The sequence below is a fragment of the Mauremys reevesii genome, linkage group 8 (assembly GCF_016161935.1).
Source record: "Mauremys reevesii isolate NIE-2019 linkage group 8, ASM1616193v1, whole genome shotgun sequence".
Lineage (NCBI taxonomy): Eukaryota > Metazoa > Chordata > Testudines > Geoemydidae > Mauremys > Mauremys reevesii.
Genome location: NC_052630.1, coordinates 75,260,856 through 75,279,618, shown reverse-complemented (window position 1 = coordinate 75,279,618; position 18,763 = coordinate 75,260,856). Strand labels below are relative to the sequence as shown.

Genomic DNA, 18,763 nt, shown 5'->3' with positions numbered 1-18,763 from the left:
AATGGAGTTGACATTCAATATAGAATGGATGGGCGGCTCTTTAATCTTCGATGTCTCCGCTCGCAGTCTAAAGTCTTCAGGGGGTCTATTACTGATCTTCAATATGCTGATTATTGTGTCATCCTTGGGCACATTGAGAATTAACCTCAGTCCATACTGGATTTTCTTGTACAAGCTTACTGAAGCCTAGGACTCTCACTCAATATTGAGAAGAGTGAAATGCTTTATCAACCTGCTTCAGGACTTGCACATGACCCACCACAAATCACCATCGAGGGTCAGACTTTAGAGACAGTTGAGCACTTTGTTACTAGCCAACTTTCTCAAAATGCAAAAACAACACACACACACACACACACACACACACACACACACACAGAGTGAGATCCAGCACAGAATCCAGTGTGCAAGTGCTTCCTTTGGGAAATTGATCCGAAGCGTTTTCACGGACTGTGACCTATGGCAAGACACCAATCCAGGTCTATAAGACAATTGTTGTTCCAACTCTCCTCTATGGATGTGAAACCTGGGTGACCTATCGACAGCACCTCAAGAGTTTGGAGAGGTATCACCAACGCTGCCTCCAGATGATCCTTCACCTCAAGTGGCAAGATAGCCACACTAATGCCAGCATCCTTGCTGAAGGCAATATCACCAGCATTGAAGCAATGATCCTCATGCACCAACTTCCCTGGACTGGACATTGTGTGCAGATGCCAGACTCTCACCTCCCAAGACAAGTCCTCTACTCTCAGCTCACCCATGGTCAGAGATCCCATGGTGGTCAGAGAAAACGCTACAAAGACACACTGAAAGCGTATCTTAAGAAAACTGATGTGGACATCACAAGCTCAGAAAAGCAAGCCACCAACCTACCCCAATGGCGCCATATCCTCCATCAGGCAGTGGCCTGCTTCGAAGAGAAGCGCCTTGCTCTCAAAGCTGGAGAGAGAGAGAGAGGAAGGAAAAAGAAATAACTTTCTCCCAGCAGGCCGCTGGCCTGCCACAAAATGTCTGTACTTACTACGGGTGGATTTGCGGTTCCAGGATCGGATTCCTGAGTCATTTCAGGACCCATACGTAAATCTATGGTAGAAATTATCCTCTAATCGAGGGCTCACCAGTCCATCAGATATCAATAACAATTTTCTCATTATGAGATGCAATATACTAATTACCAAAAGAGGGGCACAAAGATATTTACTTTATAAGTGTTAAACTATTATTAAAAAATCACTCAACTTATGCAAACTCCTCAAAACTGCCTCTAGGTTCTATTGTTGACAAAATGCAGGTAGCAGAGAACTGCTGTAGCAAACATAATGATGAGGGGATTTGAAAGGGGAAAGAGTACTGATCTTTCCTTTCTGGCACTATAGTATCTCTCTCGGGATTTGAACTAAGAAAAGTGAATCAGATAATCTCTGTTCATTGCCCAGTGAACAATACACCACAAAAGATCCATACATTATTCCAGAGAAAGTGTCCAGGAGGACTGAGCAGTCTTGGAAACTGAAATTGTCTCTTGAATCTAGACAGTCTGGTTGAAGGTCACAGTTATAACATTGCAGTGTTCAGCTGACCTGCAGATTGTATAGTGAAGTGTTGTTAGTTCCTCTGGGATGATCTCATGAGGTGTGTATGACCTCACGTGGCCTGTAAGTGTTCCCAAATACAAGGAAAAATATTCATCTGGATGAATGGACTATGAGGTGGATAGAAAGCTGGCTAGATCGTTGGGCTCAACAAGTAATGATCAATGGCTCCATGTCTAGTTGGCAGCTGGTTTCAAGCGGAGTGCCCCAAGGGTCGGTCCTGGGGCCGGTTTTGTTCAATCTCTTCATTAATGATCTGGAGGATGGCGTGGACTTCACTCTCAGCAAGTTTGCAGATGACACTAAACTAGGAGGAGTGGTAGATACGCTGGAGGGTAGGGATAGGATACAGAAGGACCTAGACAAATTAGAGGATTGGGCCAAAAGAAACCTGATGAGGTTCAACAAGGACAAATGCCGAGTCCTGCACTTAGGACAGAAGAATCCCATTCACTTTTACAGACTAGGGACCGAATGGCTAGGAAGCAGTTCTGCAGAAAAGGACCTAGGGGTTACAGTGGATGAAAAGCTGGATATGAGTCAAGTGTGCCCTTGTTGCCAAGAAGGCTAATAGCATTTTGGGCTGTATAAGTAGGAACATTGCCAGCAGATGGAGGGATGTGATCATTCCCCTCTATTTGACATTGGTGAGGCCTCATCTGGAGTACTGTGTGCAGTTTTGGGCCCCACACTACAAGAAGGATGTGGAAAAATTGGAAAGAGTCCAATGGAGGGCAACAAAAATGATTAGGGGGCTGGAGCACATGACTTATGAGGAGAGGCTGAGGGAACTGGGATTGTTTAGTCTGCAGCAGAGAAGAATGAGGCAGGATTTGATAGCTGCTTTCAATTACCTGAAAGGGGGTTCCAAAGAGGATGGATCTAGATGGTTCTCAGTGGTACCTGATGACAGAACAAGGAGTAATGGTCTCAAGTTGCAGGGTGGGTGGTGGTTAGGTTGGATATTAGGAAAAAACTTTTTCACTAGGAGGATAGTGAAGCACTGGAATGGATTACCTAGTGGGGTGGTGGAATCGCCTTCCTTAGAGGTTTTTAAGGTCAGGCTTGACAAAGCCCTGGCTGGGATGATTTAGTTGGGAATTGGTCCTGCTTTGAGCAGGAGGTTGGACTAGATAACCTCCTGAGGTCCCTTCCAACCCTGATATTCTATGATTTCATAACTAGCCAAAAGAAAGGTTTAAATTTATTGAAGGAGCAGCTACCTGTAGGGCCAAATTCTGCTCACACACATTTAATTCAATAGAATTGTACAGGTGTAATTGAGAGCCGAATTTGACCCATAGTTTATAGAAATGGATTCAAGACATGACGTTTTCATCCAGACCCGAACTTCCCTAGAGTTGAACAGGTTTCATAGCCAATGTTCTAGTTCAGACCCATCTCTAAGTTTCAGCTAACTCCTCTACAATAATTACTGTTTTAATCTTTTAATGTTTACTGAATTACAAAATACACTTCAGTCAGAAAATATTGCTCTGCTAGATTGATTCGCATCAAGGAAAACCAAATGACATTAGTTAAGAGGTCAGCACTAATCTGATGACACCACTGCAGCAAATAGAACAATATGCCTTTTTTTTTTAAATGAAAGACAGAAAAGGCTCCAAGACTCATGTATATTTTCCTTCAATAAAAACAAAACAAACAAAAAAAAAACACCACACACCACACCCTTTTATAGGACACAAAAGGCCAAATATCTAAAGGGTTCTCAGCCTGGCATCTGCTTACAATTCTGTGCACACAATCAATGGCAAGTACAAACTTGACATGTAATTAGTTGAAGACAGTAATGACTACATTAAGGGCTTGGCTACACTTGCAAGTTGCAGCGCTGGTAGAGGCTTTCCAGCGCTGCAATTAGTAACCATCCACACCTGCAAGGCACATCCAGCGCTGCAACTCGCTGGCTGCAGCCAGGGCGCTCTACAAAAATTTGCTGCCCCAAAATCATGCCGGGGCGGAGGCGCCCGCGCGAGCAGGAGCGGACCTGCCGGCATGGCCGCGGAGGAGTCGTCGCTGCTCGCTCGGCTCACCTCCCCTCCGCGCGGACGGGGACGGGGTCCGGTCCGGCAGAGCTGCCGCGCGCCCCGCGCCCGCCTCGAGGCGGTCAGCAGAGCCCGCCCAGCGGACCAGCGAAGCGGTCCGCCCGCGGCAGGTCGCGTCGTCCGGCGGCTCCGGTCGACCTCTCCCGGCAGGACCATGCGCAGGTCCCACCCCCCCCCCCTGCCGCTGGCCCCTGGCGCCCCCAGGCGTGTGCTGGCTGGGCTGGGCTCTAGAGCCGCCCCTGGCTGCAGCGCTGGCTGTACACCTGGTCAGGTTGGGGTGTAGTGATTGCAGCGCTGGTGATCCAGCGCTGCTCATCAAGTGTGGACACACACCAGCGCTTTTATTGGCCTCCAGGGAATAAGGAGATATCCCAGAATGCTTTTAACTAAATTACTTTCTTTGTTTTGTTATGCAGCCTCTCTTTGTTTTGTTGTGAACTCCGATCCATCGGAGCTCCGTTGAACTGCTTATCTAAAAAAACAAACACTGATCACAGCAAACAGGAGCTATCTGTACCTGGCTGTGAACGATCAAATGAGAGGCAGGGAGTGAATGTTTGCTTGACAGAGAAACAGCGTTGGATGCAGGCTGTTTGCAATTAAGACTAAGGGTTCGCGAACATTTTGTGATTTTTCAATCCAGGAAGCTAACACACAGTGTTGGCTCCAAAAATCCACTCTCTCTCTCTCTTCCCCGCTCCCTGTCACAGTACACCACCCTCCACCCCCCTCTTTTGAAAAGCACGTTGTTGCCACTTGAATGCTGGGATAGCTGCCCATAATGCAGCACTCCCAACAGCGCTGCAAAATGCTGTGAGTGTGGCCACACACCAGCGCTGGTAGCTGTGAGTGTGGCCACACACCAGCGCTGCTCCTACAGAGCTGGATGACCAGCGCTGCAAACCGTAAGTGTAGCCACCAACAAATCAGGTAGTTAGAAGGCTAAATGCCTGCAGTAGACAGTTGGCAAAAGAGTTAGGGAAGCAAGATTAAAGGTTGTTTAAAATAAAACTTCAGCCAGTACTTTTAACAGGACAGTTTTTTGGCTGTACCCATGCAGGAGTGCCTTCCCTGGCGCTGCCCCTGACTCGCTGCTGGGCAACTGGGCCTTGGTGGCTCCCCCCCTCCACTCACCCCCAAAGGTCCCCACTGTTCGCCGTGCTCCTGGGGCCGGTGACTTGGGGGAGGAGCCTTCCGGGGGAGGAGGAGCTGGTGGTGCTGGGGCTGGCCTGGCGCTTGGGAGCGGGAGGCAGCTCGGTCTGGTGCTTGGAAGTGGTAGATCGGGGGGGCAAGCTAGGGCATGCAGGCCGGGGCTCCTCCAGTCGAGGCCCCCCCCCCAGGCCTTTTCCTTTAAGGGGGAGCTTTGGGGACTCCAGCATGCGGGGCCTTGGGCAGAAGGGGCAGGACCAGCCACCACCACCCGCCACCCATGAGTGAGTACAAATGAGAACAGGAGCGTGAATGCAGCACGCTGATCCTGGGGCTGATTTTGTATTAGAACAGTCCCTAGCATGAATTAGGCCATAGAGCTGATCCATACTGTGCTGTCAATGGCTCCCCAAAATTGTTTTGGCAGCTGAGGAAGGCTAGAGTACAGGCATACCCTCTCCTCCTCTCCCTCCCCCCCCCCCCCGCCATGCTGGGGTCAGGAGGAGGTTGTTCTGGAGCCACAGTGATGACGGTAAACCATTGGAGGATTTTCCAGCACAGAAGACTGACAAAAACTAGCTCCAGAGAATACATCAACCGGAGACCAACACAAACCTGCCCCAACAGACCTAAGAATAAGTACCAACTTTTTCTAAATCTTGTACACTATTTCTTTAATCACATGAGGTTAAAGTTATAAATGCACTGCAGTCACAATCTTTCACAGATGTCAATTGACCATCTCTCTCACCAACAGAAGTTGGTCCAATAAGAGATATTACCTCACCCACCTTGTCTCTCTGAAGCCACCTAGGCAGGTCAGCCTGATTCTAGCATTCAGCCTTGCTGTGCAAAAAACCCAAGAACAATTTCTGTTCCAAATCATTTGATAAGGCAAACCACTAAGCTCCTGAATTGGAAGTGATGGGTTAACATGCTTTATCAGCTACTGAGTGGGTCTGATAAGTTCCGAAGATAATCTGCCTCAGTTCCCCTTGTCCAGAAAGGCGTGGGAGGATCCTAAAGTCTTTCAGATGAACAAAAAAAAAAAGTCAGAGAACAAGAAAAATCACATCCCAGGGTCTTGCCATAAAGTGGTAAATGCATTTCAAACTGAGTAACTTCCCCAATTATGCTCTTTCCAGCTAAATACAAATAAATTAGATGACATCCTGGTACACAGAACCAGTAACCACAGCCACCAACCCATAGAAAACTAAAGGCTGTGCCTCATCACACAAAAAAGCAGCAAAAGCTACAATAGCAGCCTGCATCAAGTTAACTGTAAAGGTTTAATCTCACACTTAAAGTCATTCATTGGTGGTAGCAGCCCAGTGAATCATGTAGGAATGTATTGCTCTCTTTCTAGAGGCAGGGCTGGCTTGATACTACAGTAATGGCCGCTCAAGTCAGAATAACCTCAGGTCACGCACGTCAAGGCAAGTGAAGGTTGAGAGGAACTACATTATACTATTTCCCTGGGGGTTATTATACATTTGCACTCCAGCACCCCCTAGAGTCAGCAGATGAATATCATTACACTGCAGGGAAAAAGACTCCACTCTCTCAGTGGTAAGTAAGATCAGTGCCAGAGCAAAGCTATGGACATGGAAAGGAAGAATAGGATTCTAAAGCACATAATGATGCCCCCAATTGGACGGGCAGGTAAAAACATTGGAACCAAACACACATGAGCTGATAGCTCTTGCTATCATAATCAAGACAGGGGCAGAGTTCATGTCTGAATAATTCTCTTTGCTTTTAAAGAAGATTTTGAAGTTTGCATATTTTAATATAACAAGTTTGTGTTTCTTTTTACGGATACCGATTTGCTAAAAAAAACCCTCAGATTTGCAGATTGCATTAAAACAAAACCCAAACAACTTTTCAGTACATCATCATATTTATACGTCGCATAGAAAATGATGCCTATGAGCACAACAAAATTTTTTGAGCGCAGAAACAAGTACAGTCGTGAAATTTACTCTAAAGCTATGCTGCTGTCAAAGTGGGAAAAGTAGACATTATACTGACTGGTCAGTACAGCTGCTCCTTTTTACTGTACTCTAACATTATCGGATCAGACAGTTACATGAACGTGGACAAGTTTACATCTTTCAAATCTTTTGCATGTGTCTGTGTCTCTCTCTCTGAAACTGATAATTTCATCCTCGTCCTTTGATAGTAAAGTTTAAATAGAACCAAAACACATAAAGAACAAACATTTTTCTACAGTCTTCTCTCTAATTTCTTCAAAGGCAACTGAAAAGACTTCTTAAAATAAAATGCATTTTTCTCTTTTCCTGTCGGTGTAGCTGTGTTAGTCAGTATCCACAAAAACAAGGAGTCTGGTGGCACCTTAAAGACTAACAGATTTATGTGTGCATAAGCTTTTGTGGGTAAAAAACCTCACTTCTTCAGGTGCCTCACTCTTTTCCTAATGACTCAGACTGCTGCCCTAATTTGTCAGAAAATTCAGACGACTGCAAAGAACTACCCTTAATAAAACACATTAGAAAATGTCTTGCTGCATTAGTGGACTTCCAAAGTGTATGGTACATGCAAGTTCTATGAAAGAGAAAGACAAAGTAAAAATCTCGCTATGGTTATAAAAAGAGTATTATAAGGAAGTAGATAACACTGAACGTTATCTAGTTCCTTGTAGATTTTTACAGCACCTTGTCATATTACATGTTTAGATTTTGCTGGACTCGGAACTTTAAAAGCCATGCTGACATGCTGCAGAATAATTGCCCTTGCTAAGCAATCTAATGAAGATTTTAAAATTCTCTGATCTGTAAAATCTGCACATAGATAAACAATAGCTCTGGGAAAAACTCTTGGTATGCCTAACAATTTTTTATTAAAACATTAACATCAATTACATAAATATAAAGCTGTATTGATTAGAGAATATATACAATAGTTCTTACCATTCAAGGTGGTTGTCAGAGTCCATCAATATCCTTAAAACTGCAACAGCGTCTTGTCAGAAGACACACCTTGAAAAGTCCTTCCGGCCAATCAGAAAATCAGACCTGGCTAGGAGACAACAGCTGATGAATCACAGTAGCGATAGTCAAGCCTGGGGGGGTTGTTTTCTTTTAAATGAAGGAGAAAGCTCTGTGCCATTTCCCAAAGGAATACAGGGAGCTGTTTCACAGCTTTTTTGGATTCCTTTCTTTCTAGATGGAACTACATCCCAGCTACATTGCCTGTAAATTGTAATAATTGAAATACAATAGGGCATATTTCTCTGTTGACACATTTGCAGGGTATTTCTAAGAGAAAATGTCCATTTACAAATTGGGATTAAAAGTTTTATAATTAAAATGGTTTTATAATGATGTAAGCACTTTAAAAAAAAGTTAGCTCACAACCCCTCTTCCCTCCATCCAGATCCTCAGTGGAACTACACACATTCACACTAGATGGGGACTGGATCCCCCATTTTTTGGTTTTATTGGCTTATGTCACAAAATTTAGAGTCCAACAGTTAAAGCTAATACTCATTCTGCCACTTGCCCTAACCATCCGCCTGCCAATGCACGGGTGTTCCCTACAGGACATTCTCTAGCACTTTGGCTAGTCTGATCTTAAGTGCTCTATTAACTTTGTTTTGCATATTTTTAAAAATTCCAAAGAGATGTCTATGAGAATTGTCACAATAGGTCCTATTACTGCCTGTTGTGAAGATACATATGTATGTATGTACGCACACTATATATATACACACACACACACTATTTTTTTCAACAGATATTGACCTGATGCCAATGACTCCATCAAATCTAATAGGGTCTTATGCATTATCAGATAAAGTCTTACTACTCCAGAAGTATAATTACAATGTATCATGCATTGTTATTATTTGTATCATAGTAGCACCTAGGAACCTCTACCAGGATCAATCTCCCATTGCACTAGGCTCTTTACAAGCGTATAGTAAGAAACAGTTCCTGCCCTGAAAAGGTTAGAATCTAATAAATAGAAAAAAGATGTACAAAGGTGTAAATATAAATATTTATTGCAGTGGTTTCTTAAGCTTTTCCATATCCCATGTTACAACAGAAAAAAGGTTCAGGAACCCTTCACATCTAGCCAGAAAGAAAAGGATGGTGGCAGTGACCCACCTGAAACCTATTCATGAGTCTGACCCTCTGGGGTTCACAGCCCTTAGGCTGAGAGCCCAAGATTTCTGTGATTTATCACAACACAATCTTTAAAGCTTCTGTCAGGCTCCTCAACTTCAGAGTCTTTCCCTATATCTGAAGCTTTCTAGAACTCTCTTTCAGGTCCCACATGTTTTTCTCCACATCTTCCTCTTTCAGACCCTCTCTCCATATTTCCAGACCTTCTAAACACCTTCCTTTAACGATTAGACTAAGCCACATTATCTCAAGGTTTGGATGCTGCGTCCATGGTCTTCTTCATGATATTGCCTCTCACCTTTTCAACTAGTGCCTGCATGTTACGTTCGGATTGTTGTAAATCCTGTGCACTAGATAACTAGCCTCTAGGCATATTGCTGAAACACAATGGGGGTTGCGGGAGGGAAGGGAATAAGCTTCTTTCAGGAGATACAGTGCCTATCATCCAAAAGATTTTAGAGCCCTCACTATTCATAGAGTCAAGTATCAGAGGGGTAGCCGTGTTAGTCTGGTTCTGTAAAAGCAGCAAAGAATCCTGTGGCACCTTATAGACTAACAGACGTCTGTTAGTCTATAAGGTGCCACAGGATTCTTTGCGACTATCCATAGCAGCACTCTGCAGAATATATGGGCAACTAGATAGTGCAAAGATAACAAATAAATACAAATCGACCTTAAGGCTTTAATCCCTTCTTTGAATGATGTAGCCGCTATTTTAAGCGCTTATTAAATATCTTTTAAAATGGTGGTATGATGATGTTTGAGCATCCTGGATAATTATTCAGTGATATTGAATATTTATATTGAGTCCTCGCCTACAGACAGCCCCCCAACCTAAAGCAAATACTCACCAGCAACTACACGCCACGCAACAAAAACACCAGCCCAGGAACTAAACCCTGCTACAAACCCCGGTGCCAGCTCTGTCCACATATTTATTCAAGGGACACCATAATAGGACCTAACCACATCAGCCACACTATCCGGGGCTCGTTCACCTGCACATCTACCAGTGTGATATATGCCATCATGGGCCAGCAATGTCCCTCTGCCATGTACAGTGATCAAACCAAACAGTCTCTACGCAAAAGAATAATAGACACAAATCTGACATCAGGAATCATAACATTCAAAAACCAGTAGGAGAACACTTCAATCTCTCTGGTCACTCAACAAACAGACCTAAAAGTGGCAATTCTTCAACAAAAAAACAGACTCCAACATGAAGCTACAGAACTTGAATTAATCTGCATACTGGATACCATCAGATTAGGCCTGAATAAAGACTGAGTGGTTGGGTCATTACAAAACCTAAACTTAATTTCCCCCTACTGTTATTCACACCTTCTTGTCAACTGTCTGTAATGGGCCACTCTCTTACCACTTCAAAAGAGATTTTTCCTCCCTTAGTATACTGCTGTTAATAGATTTAATCTCATTTGACTGATCTCACACTTTCATGTATTTATACCTGCTCCTGTATTTTTCACTTCATACATCTGATGAAGTGGGTTCTAGCCCACGAAAGCTTATGCCTAAATAAATTTGTTAGTCTCTAAGGTGCCACAAGGACTCCTCGTTTTTGCGGATACAGACTAACACAGCTACCACTCGGAAACCTATTCAATTATTGTTATAGGTATTATATATAAATTATAATGTAAAAATGTATTCCATAAACTGTCAAAAAACATAAAAAGTGACCAGCTCCCCTCCAAACTGTACCTTTAAAAAGGATTAATGTTGTATATTAGAAATCAAATGCAAGTACCAGCTCCATAAGGTACTATCATTGAAATCTCACTGTTTTTCTGGCCAGAAGTCCTGCACTGTCACATCACCCACAAAGTCTGATGATTGTGTTGTAGGGATTCCTCTGGGAATTTAGGGCCCAGTCCTGCAAAGGAATCCATAGAGGTGGACCCTAACATCTACTTGGAGTCCCAATGAAGCCAATGAGCCTCTACATGGGTGTCAGTGTTCACCCATGTGAAACCCTTTGCAGGATGAGGGCTATGGCTATGTTTGCCTTGAGTTTCAGTTTTCAACATAACATTTATTTTTAAATGCGTTCTGCAACCTAGCCATTGAAAATTGGCAAATAATAGATCAGCAAATATGAAGACTTGTTTACAGTTGCGTTATTCAATTACTCTCTCACTGTGCACCATAGTTCACTCTGGGTAAAGGGAGCTAGTGTCCTGATTGATTCATAAAGCTCATCTCTTGTTTTGCTCCAGTAATGACTGGTACAATACTGATAAATGTAACAAAGTTCTGCCACATTACCTCACAGCCCATGTTCGTTTGAGAGAAACTAAATGAACATGCTGCAGTTAGCTCTGTCCTTAGGAATAATAACCTTTTGGTTGTTTAATCAACACTCGGTATCTGCCAACATTTTGGAAACAAAACTAAAGGCCCTAAAAGAACAAAAAGACATTATTTCACTGTAGTGCTCTAAATCAGCACTGAATATTCGTAAATTCTAGCATCAGAGCTAGCACTGCACATTCATCACAAAGAAAGAAACCTTTGTTTATGCACCATCCACACAGAAGAGCCTTTGATGTACTGTTTTGAGTTTCTTCATATTGTAACTTCTGCAGAATGATGAACTGCAGTAACTTCAGGGACAGGCTCTACATGCCAAGGACTGTGAGGGTAAATATGACACAAAGAATAGGTGGGAATCAGGTGTTAATCATCTTCTAGCTCAGTGCTCTTCATTTATGGCTGTTCTAGAAAAGAACGGGGTTCCTGAGTGTATTAGAGTAGTGCAGAAGCTTTAAAATGTGCTGCTCTGAAAAGTGACTTTAAAAATGGCACTGGGGATTCTGTGTTTACTTTCCCTCAATGCCTTCTAAAGGAAATTTGCTGATTTTACAAGTAAAAATAAATTTGTTCTAATTGTCAGCCTTGAAAACTCAACCTGGGTCTGAAAGTCAAGCTGTATGCACAAGTCTGGCTTGTGCATCATGTTCTAGCTACTTAGGTGCTTCTATAGCTCCCATCAATGTAGTAGATGAGAGTTTAATGATGTGTCTAGCCTCTGTTTGCCAGAAGCTGGGAATGGGTGACTGGGTACAGATTACTTGGTTATTTGTTCATTCCTTTTGAACCACCTGGCATTGGCCACTGTCAGAAGATGGGATACTGGGCAAGATGGACCTTTGGTTTGACCCGGTATGGCCATTCTTATGTTCTAAGATTCTGCAGGGTATTTTACCTAATCTGTGAAACCCCTTTGCCTTCAAATTCTGTCTTCAGTTAGGTCTGGGGAAGACAGAGTAGATTCTGATCCTGTAAATGATCTAGAACTCAGCCAGGATTTGGATTGGGCCAGACAGAACATGGTGGTTTGGCATACAGACAGCATTGTGAAGCTGCTATGGTGTTCTACAAAATTTTATCTTTCATTTTCTTTTAAAAGTAAGTTTCTAGCCATTATGGTTGTGAAGAAAACCTCAGAAAATGTGTACTGAATGTAGCTTAATGCAGAAGAGTTTTCAGGAGTCATGAAAGTCTGAAACAAGAGCTCTGAGAAGAGTGAACTGCCCCATTTGTTTCAAAGAGGTGTTAGCGGAGATTCCCCAAGATGATCATTTAAATGTTAACGCGTTAACTATTGCATCCCTCATGTAAGAAAGAGGAGGAAGAATCAGATCTTCACAACCTACAATAAGCAATGCCTCATTTTGGTGTCACTAGTGGGTGACCCTGTCAGTGCAGGGCAACTGCACCTATATTCTCCCTCTGTGGTCCACCAATAGCACCCAGTTTTAGTCTTCGGTCTGCCAGCTATCACCTCTTTGGCAGAGACACATTTTAAGTAGTTAAAACACCAAAGCACATTAAGTCAAGTCAGAAACTATACATAGTGCGTGTAAGGTCACGCTATATGGACGTCACCATTTTGAGAGCAAAATGGCATCCTCCATGTGGCAAAAGTGCCAGTATGTCATTCTGCTGAAATCCAACCCCACTACAATGCAGCCCACAGGGAACTGTGGGAAGACACTGGAGGACTATCAGCACCCAAGTTAAATAACCAGGGCTACAGCCTGCATCTACACTTCAAAGTGAGCATCTTAAAGTACAGCCGGGGCTCTAACCCCTACCTCCAGCCAGATAAGCTAGCCCAGGTTCAGAGCACCTCCAAACCTGAGTTAAAGGTTTGTGTGTGGAGATGGGAGGAGCGGGAGGACTAAACCAGTGCTTAATTTGTGCCAGGCATTGCCAGGGCTGAGCCCCAGAACCTCTACACTTGCTGTGTCACTTACAGGGGCACTGAAATGGTCAGGTGGCATGGCCCTCCCACTTTTTACCAGTGAGCAGAGAGGAGTGAGTGGGGTTGGGATCGGTGGGGGGGGAGGTCCCAGGGGCGGTGTGGCACAGTGGGGCAGGGCCACGGTTTGGTCACCTGTGGCCCCTTCACTTTTAGGGCACTTCCTCCACTCCTGGTCAGTTATGAAGTAAAAAAATTGCTTGAGCTCCAGCACCTAATTGGTTGAGCCCTGGCACATCTTTCATTACAATTTAAGCACTGGACTAAACCCTTGGTAAGAGCACAAGTTAATTCTGTAGTGAAGACCTACCCTCTCAGTGCCATTCTTAGATCTACTTTTGTTGATGAGACTATTCCATAAAATTCATTCTTTAAGACTTATTTATCTACCAGCTGGTTTGTGGGAACACTTAAGCTATTTAGATTATTCCTCTGTTGTGTTTCTATATACAAAACATTAGATTAACTGCAGTTATAACAGTCAGGAAAGGAAAAACATCATTTATGTATTTATACAAACAGGTGAAAATTTACATTTTGCTGAATTTCTGGAGCTATGGCAAGAAAAAAAAACCCAGAATACTGATTTTAAACATACCAACACACACAATTCTCACCACATTAGAAAGCTGTACTTTACTAGACATACCTAAATTGTTCAACATTTATGTCACTCAGCCATCTGCTTGCCTGGCCTTTTAGCATCTCATTTAGATTTGCACTCATGTTCTCTGGTAACAGAAATCCCTGTTGGTTTACAATGTTATTTTCTATACTCTTTTAGCAAAGTTATTATTTTGTCAGATGTGGAAGCAAATTCAAAATAATTATTATTAAACAATGTGGATGTATTTACACACAGAAGGATGACAACTGGATAAACAAAACAATACTGGGCATAGCTTACATAGGTTTCAGTCATACAGAACTGTATGCGAGCCTAGAGCCTATTATTTTTAACTTGCTCCCATTGATATGGATGGGAGTTTTGCTATTAATTTCAGTTGTAACAAGCCTGGGACAACTATTTGCAATTGTATATTCAGCTTTAGAGCTAAAAGGCCTGATCCTGCAAAGGCTGAGTGCTGTCAGCGCTCATTGAAATTAACATGAAGGTAAGAGCACTCACAATCTTTTCGGGCTGGGCTCTAAATCAAGGTATTTTCTTTCCAGGCAGGATTCCTTAGAGAAGGATGGTTTATAGCTGAGAGGGGAAATAAAGGACTTCCTGATGGCACAGTTTTGACCCAGACTCTACAGTGAAGTCACCAGTCCCAGCAGTGATGAGCTGCCAAAATCTTAACAACCGGTTCCCTATAAAAAGTTCTGATTTAAGGTGGGAGGGTAAGTGGGGGAGGGGCTGGGGGAGAGATCCTTGTGGTGCCGGGGGCCCCTGCAGGGCCTGGGCCAATTGCCCCACTTGCCCCCTCCCTTCTCCTCTGGCCAGCCCTGGAGCTTGCAGCAGCCCCACCCACCACCTTGCTCGGCCATTCAAAAAGTGGCAGCAGGATGACTCCTGAGCTCAGCTGAGCTGCCCAGCTGGTGCCGGCGGCTGGCCACGCTGCAGCTGGGGGAAAGCGGGGGAAGGGCCGGGGGAGCCTCAGCTTCCCCAGCTGGGAATCCTGGGAGCAACAGGATGGTCCGGCCCACGGACCGGAGTTCTTTGCCCACCCCCTGGCCCTTTAACAACTGGTTCTCCACGGAGGTCTAATTTTAGCAACCGGTTCTTGAGAACCTGCTCCAGCTCACCACTGAGTCCCAGGAAGGGATCCAGCATATGAGATTTATACCAGAAGGTGTGGAAAGCTCTGCAGTGTTATCTGAGTGAAAACAAGTACTGGATGGGGATGGCTAGAAAAATAAAGCAGAGAAGGAAAAACCCTGGGATTAGGAAGAAGAACTGGCTGGGTTTGTGTGTTCTCCTGGCTCTTTTTAAGGAAACATACTATATAGTACAGCAAAGGCTGCTGTTAAGGGATGTTTGGACATTTTATTCCTCCAGGCTCTCTGACTTGGAGCTGATGGGAACATTTAAAAACACAGCATTTTCACATTAATATATATTGACAGAACAAGCAGATCACCTTACTAATTCTTCTGGGAATTAAAAATATATTTATTTGCCTTTTCTCCATGACTAGTAGTTTCATAGCTACTTTATATTCAGGTCATAGCAGTGACCAGGGTTTCCAGCTTAGCATCTGGCTGGCAGCCTCAAAGTCAATTCTATTAAAGTGAATTTCCCCTCCTCTCCATCAGAGGGGAACTCATTGCAGGCAGGCCCCGACAATCAGCACCTCCCTCTCCCCATGCCTCCCACCCGCCGCAACCAGCTGTTTCATGGCATGCAGAAGGCGGGGGGGGGGGAAGGAGGGGAGAGGAGCAAGAACACAGGACACTCAGTGGAGGGGGAAGGGGTGGAAGAGGGCAGAAGAGGTGGGGCCGAGGGTGGGCCTTGGGGGAAGGGGTGGAGTAGGGGTAGGGCCTGGGGTAGAGCCAGGGGTTGAGCACCCCCAGCACACTGGAAAGTCGGTGCCTGTGCAGAGGAAGACAACATTTGATAACCCTGTGATGGGTTTGCTCTACTCACTGCTGGATGGTGCTGCCTGCTGGCAGTTCTGGGGATTAGCTCAGTCAGGCCAACACCCCTTCAAATAGTTATACCCAGTCAGTTTCTCCTCTACAGCCCTTCTTTTACTCTCAGAACATAAGAACGGCCATACTGGGTCAGGCCAAAGGTCTTTCCATCCAGTATCCTGTCTGCCGACAGTGGCCAATGCCAGGTACCCCAAGAGGGAGTGAACCTAACAGGCAATGATCAAGTGATCTCTCTCCTGCCATCCAGCTCCATCCTCTGACAAACAGAGGCTAGGGACACCATTCCTCACCCATCCTGGCTAATAGCCATTAATGAACTTAACCTCCATGAATTTATCCAGTTCTTTGCAGGAATCGCAGCTGTCCTCTCTGTGACTCCAGGCCACTATTGCGGTTTCCCCTTCCAGCCAGGGTGGGTGGAGGCAGGGAGGAAGCGTATCAAGCTTCCTGCTCTCTAGCAGTCTTCTGCTTCACTGCCTGATGGTGCCACTCCTGCAGTGGCTGGCAGGGAAACCCAGGCCTACTCTCTACTCCAGGTTCCAGTTCCGGGACCCACTGCACAGCAGTCAAGATCTAGTCTCTGAATTGCTTCTATATCTCCTGCCCCTCCCGCTTCCTCTGGGTTTGCCAGTCTCTTCCCTCCCTCCTCCCAGGCAATAACTTTTGGCAACTCATCTCTGCAGCCACCAAACACTCCTCCCTCCTACCAGGGAATGACTGCAGACTCCTTCCCTAGCACCCCTTCTGTTGCCAGCCTCCTGGCTTGTGGAGAAGCCCTCTCTATCCCTCACAGATGAGCTTCTCTCTAATTAGCTGCTTCCAGCCTAAAGCTCCCCTGTTTGTAGCCTAATTAGATGATTGGGCTCACCTGGGCTAATTCAGCTCTTGCAAGGCAAGTGTGGAGAGCACACTCCATCACAAAACTTCCCCTTCACAACTGCAAGTATTCTCCTATTCTAAATCACCTACCCCATACCTGCCACACCTGGGCTCTCAAGTCATTGCTTTCTTGTCTTAGATCTCGGACCATGAGCTGCCACCTGTCCTGCTCCTCCATAGCACCTCTGAGTTTCTCCCACAGGAGCTCCAGGGCACGTGCAGCCTCCTGCCAGGCCTGCTCCACAGCTAACTTCTCTGTCAGCTAGTCCTATTGGTATCTAGGAAGTGTCACTACTAAAGGACCTCCCGCCAGCCTAAGGGGAGACTCCACAGGTCCGTGATACCAAATAACTGCAGGGGACAACTAATGAAATAACAGGAACGGGAGTGAGGTCACAGGGCTAAACAAAGGGAACCTGACGGGGACACTGAGCAGAGACCGCCGGACAGCTCTGTCAGCTGGTCCACCCAGTCCTCCAGCACCCTGGCTCCCAGGAGCTGAGTCCCCACAGTCCTCAGTGTTAGACCCCACCCAGGGAGGAAAGTAATTAAAACAGGGACTTTCTCCTCCCCCCAGTTTCACCTCACATTTCTTTACTTGCCTCTTCGGCTTCTCTGCCATTCTTATGGGCTCCTTATGGCCCCCTGGCTCTTCCTTTCTCTCTCTCACCTCAGTCCCTTGCCCTTTTCATGAGTCTCTTTTCCCTGTGGCGGCAATGCCTCTTTATATGGCCCTTTTCCCCACATCAAAAGCATGTCCTCCTCTGGCCCAATTGCTTATTTGGTGGGGCTCTCTGGGCCCTCCATCTCAGTCCTTGGCTCTTGGTAAGCCTCTTTGCTTCTCTCTGAATACTGGCACTCCCTATTCAGGTGCCCTCTGCTCCCACAGCCATAGCACCTTCAGGGCTGGGCTTCTGGTCTCCTAGTCCTGGAGTGCCTTTCCCATTCCTGGCCCTTACAACGACTCTCGTTTCTTTCCTGCAGGATTCTGTACAGCTTCTGCTGATGACCAATTACCTACATTATACAGTCTTGTAAATACACTTGGGTTTCCCACAATCTCTGCTGGTTCTCCAATATCTGTCCCCACATTAGCATGGACCCACCCCTGTTGCATCTCAGCTCTCCTCTGTGGGAGCAGCATCTCTGGCATCCACCCCCTTTCTGTGTTTTAGCCCCTTACAGCAGGATTCAACCCCCTCACAGTCTCTCTCTGCCCCTCACCTCAGGGTTCTTGTCAGACACAGTCTGTGATTGACCCCTTATATCCATCCTGCCTTCCTTCTCCAATTGTGACAGATTTGCTCTTCTCACTGTGGGATGGTGACACCTGCTGGCAGTTCTAGGGATTAGCTCCATCAGTCTGATGCCCCTTCCAGCAGTTACACCCTATCTATTTCTCCTCTGCATTCCCTCTCTTGTCTCAGGAGGCACAGTAGTTGTCCTCTTCATGATTCAGCCCTCTGACCAGGTCACTATTGTGGTTTCCCCTTCCAGGGGGAGCGTATCAAGATTCCTGCTCTCCAGCAGTCTCAGGTAGTCTTCCATTTCACTGCCTCACAGTGCCACTCCTGCAGTGGCTGGCAGGGAAACCCAAGCCCATCCACTACTCCAGATTCTGGCTCATGGACCCTCTACACAGCTGCCATGGTCCATTCCCTGAACCTTGCCGCTTTTCCCTGTGTCACTTCCATACCTCCTCTCCTTCCCCACTTCTCTGGGTTTGCCAATCTCTTCCCTTCCTCCTCCCAGGGAGTAACTTTAGGCAACTTGCCTCTGGAGTCTTTCCCAGATCCCCATCCCCTTCTGTTGCCAGCCTCCTGGCTTTTGTAGATGCTCCGCTCACAGGTAAGCTTCTCTCTAATTAACTGCCTCCAGCCTAAAGCTCCTGTTTGTAGCCTAACTAGCTGTTTGGGCCCACCTAGCCAAATTCAGTTCTTGCAGAGCTAATGTGGGGAGCACACCCCCTCTTCTTTCTCTTCCATTTACATTCAGGTGGATGAGACATTTGACCAGTGAGAGTTAGTGTTTGTG

The 18,763-nt window shown here is 45.4% G+C and overlaps 1 protein-coding gene across 6 annotated transcripts in view; it reads right to left on the bottom strand.

Moving 5' to 3' along the window:
* The window catches only part of BCAR3 (BCAR3 adaptor protein, NSP family member), a 204,749-nt gene that overhangs the window by 168,555 nt on the left and 17,431 nt on the right, over window positions 1-18,763 (bottom strand). The window contains exons 1-2 of one of the 6 annotated variants that reach the window (XM_039485754.1): window positions 16,558-16,629; window positions 7,747-7,855 (exon numbers count right to left, since the gene is read on the bottom strand). The exons of 1 other annotated variant lie outside the window; for it this stretch is intronic. The gene's annotated coding sequence lies outside the window, so the exon portion shown is untranslated. Of the gene's footprint in view, window positions 1-7,746; window positions 7,856-14,381; window positions 14,457-16,557; window positions 16,651-18,763 lie in introns of those variants that run through there. 4 more of the 6 variants (XM_039485759.1, XM_039485755.1, XM_039485756.1 and 1 more) reach the window with 4 other exon arrangements.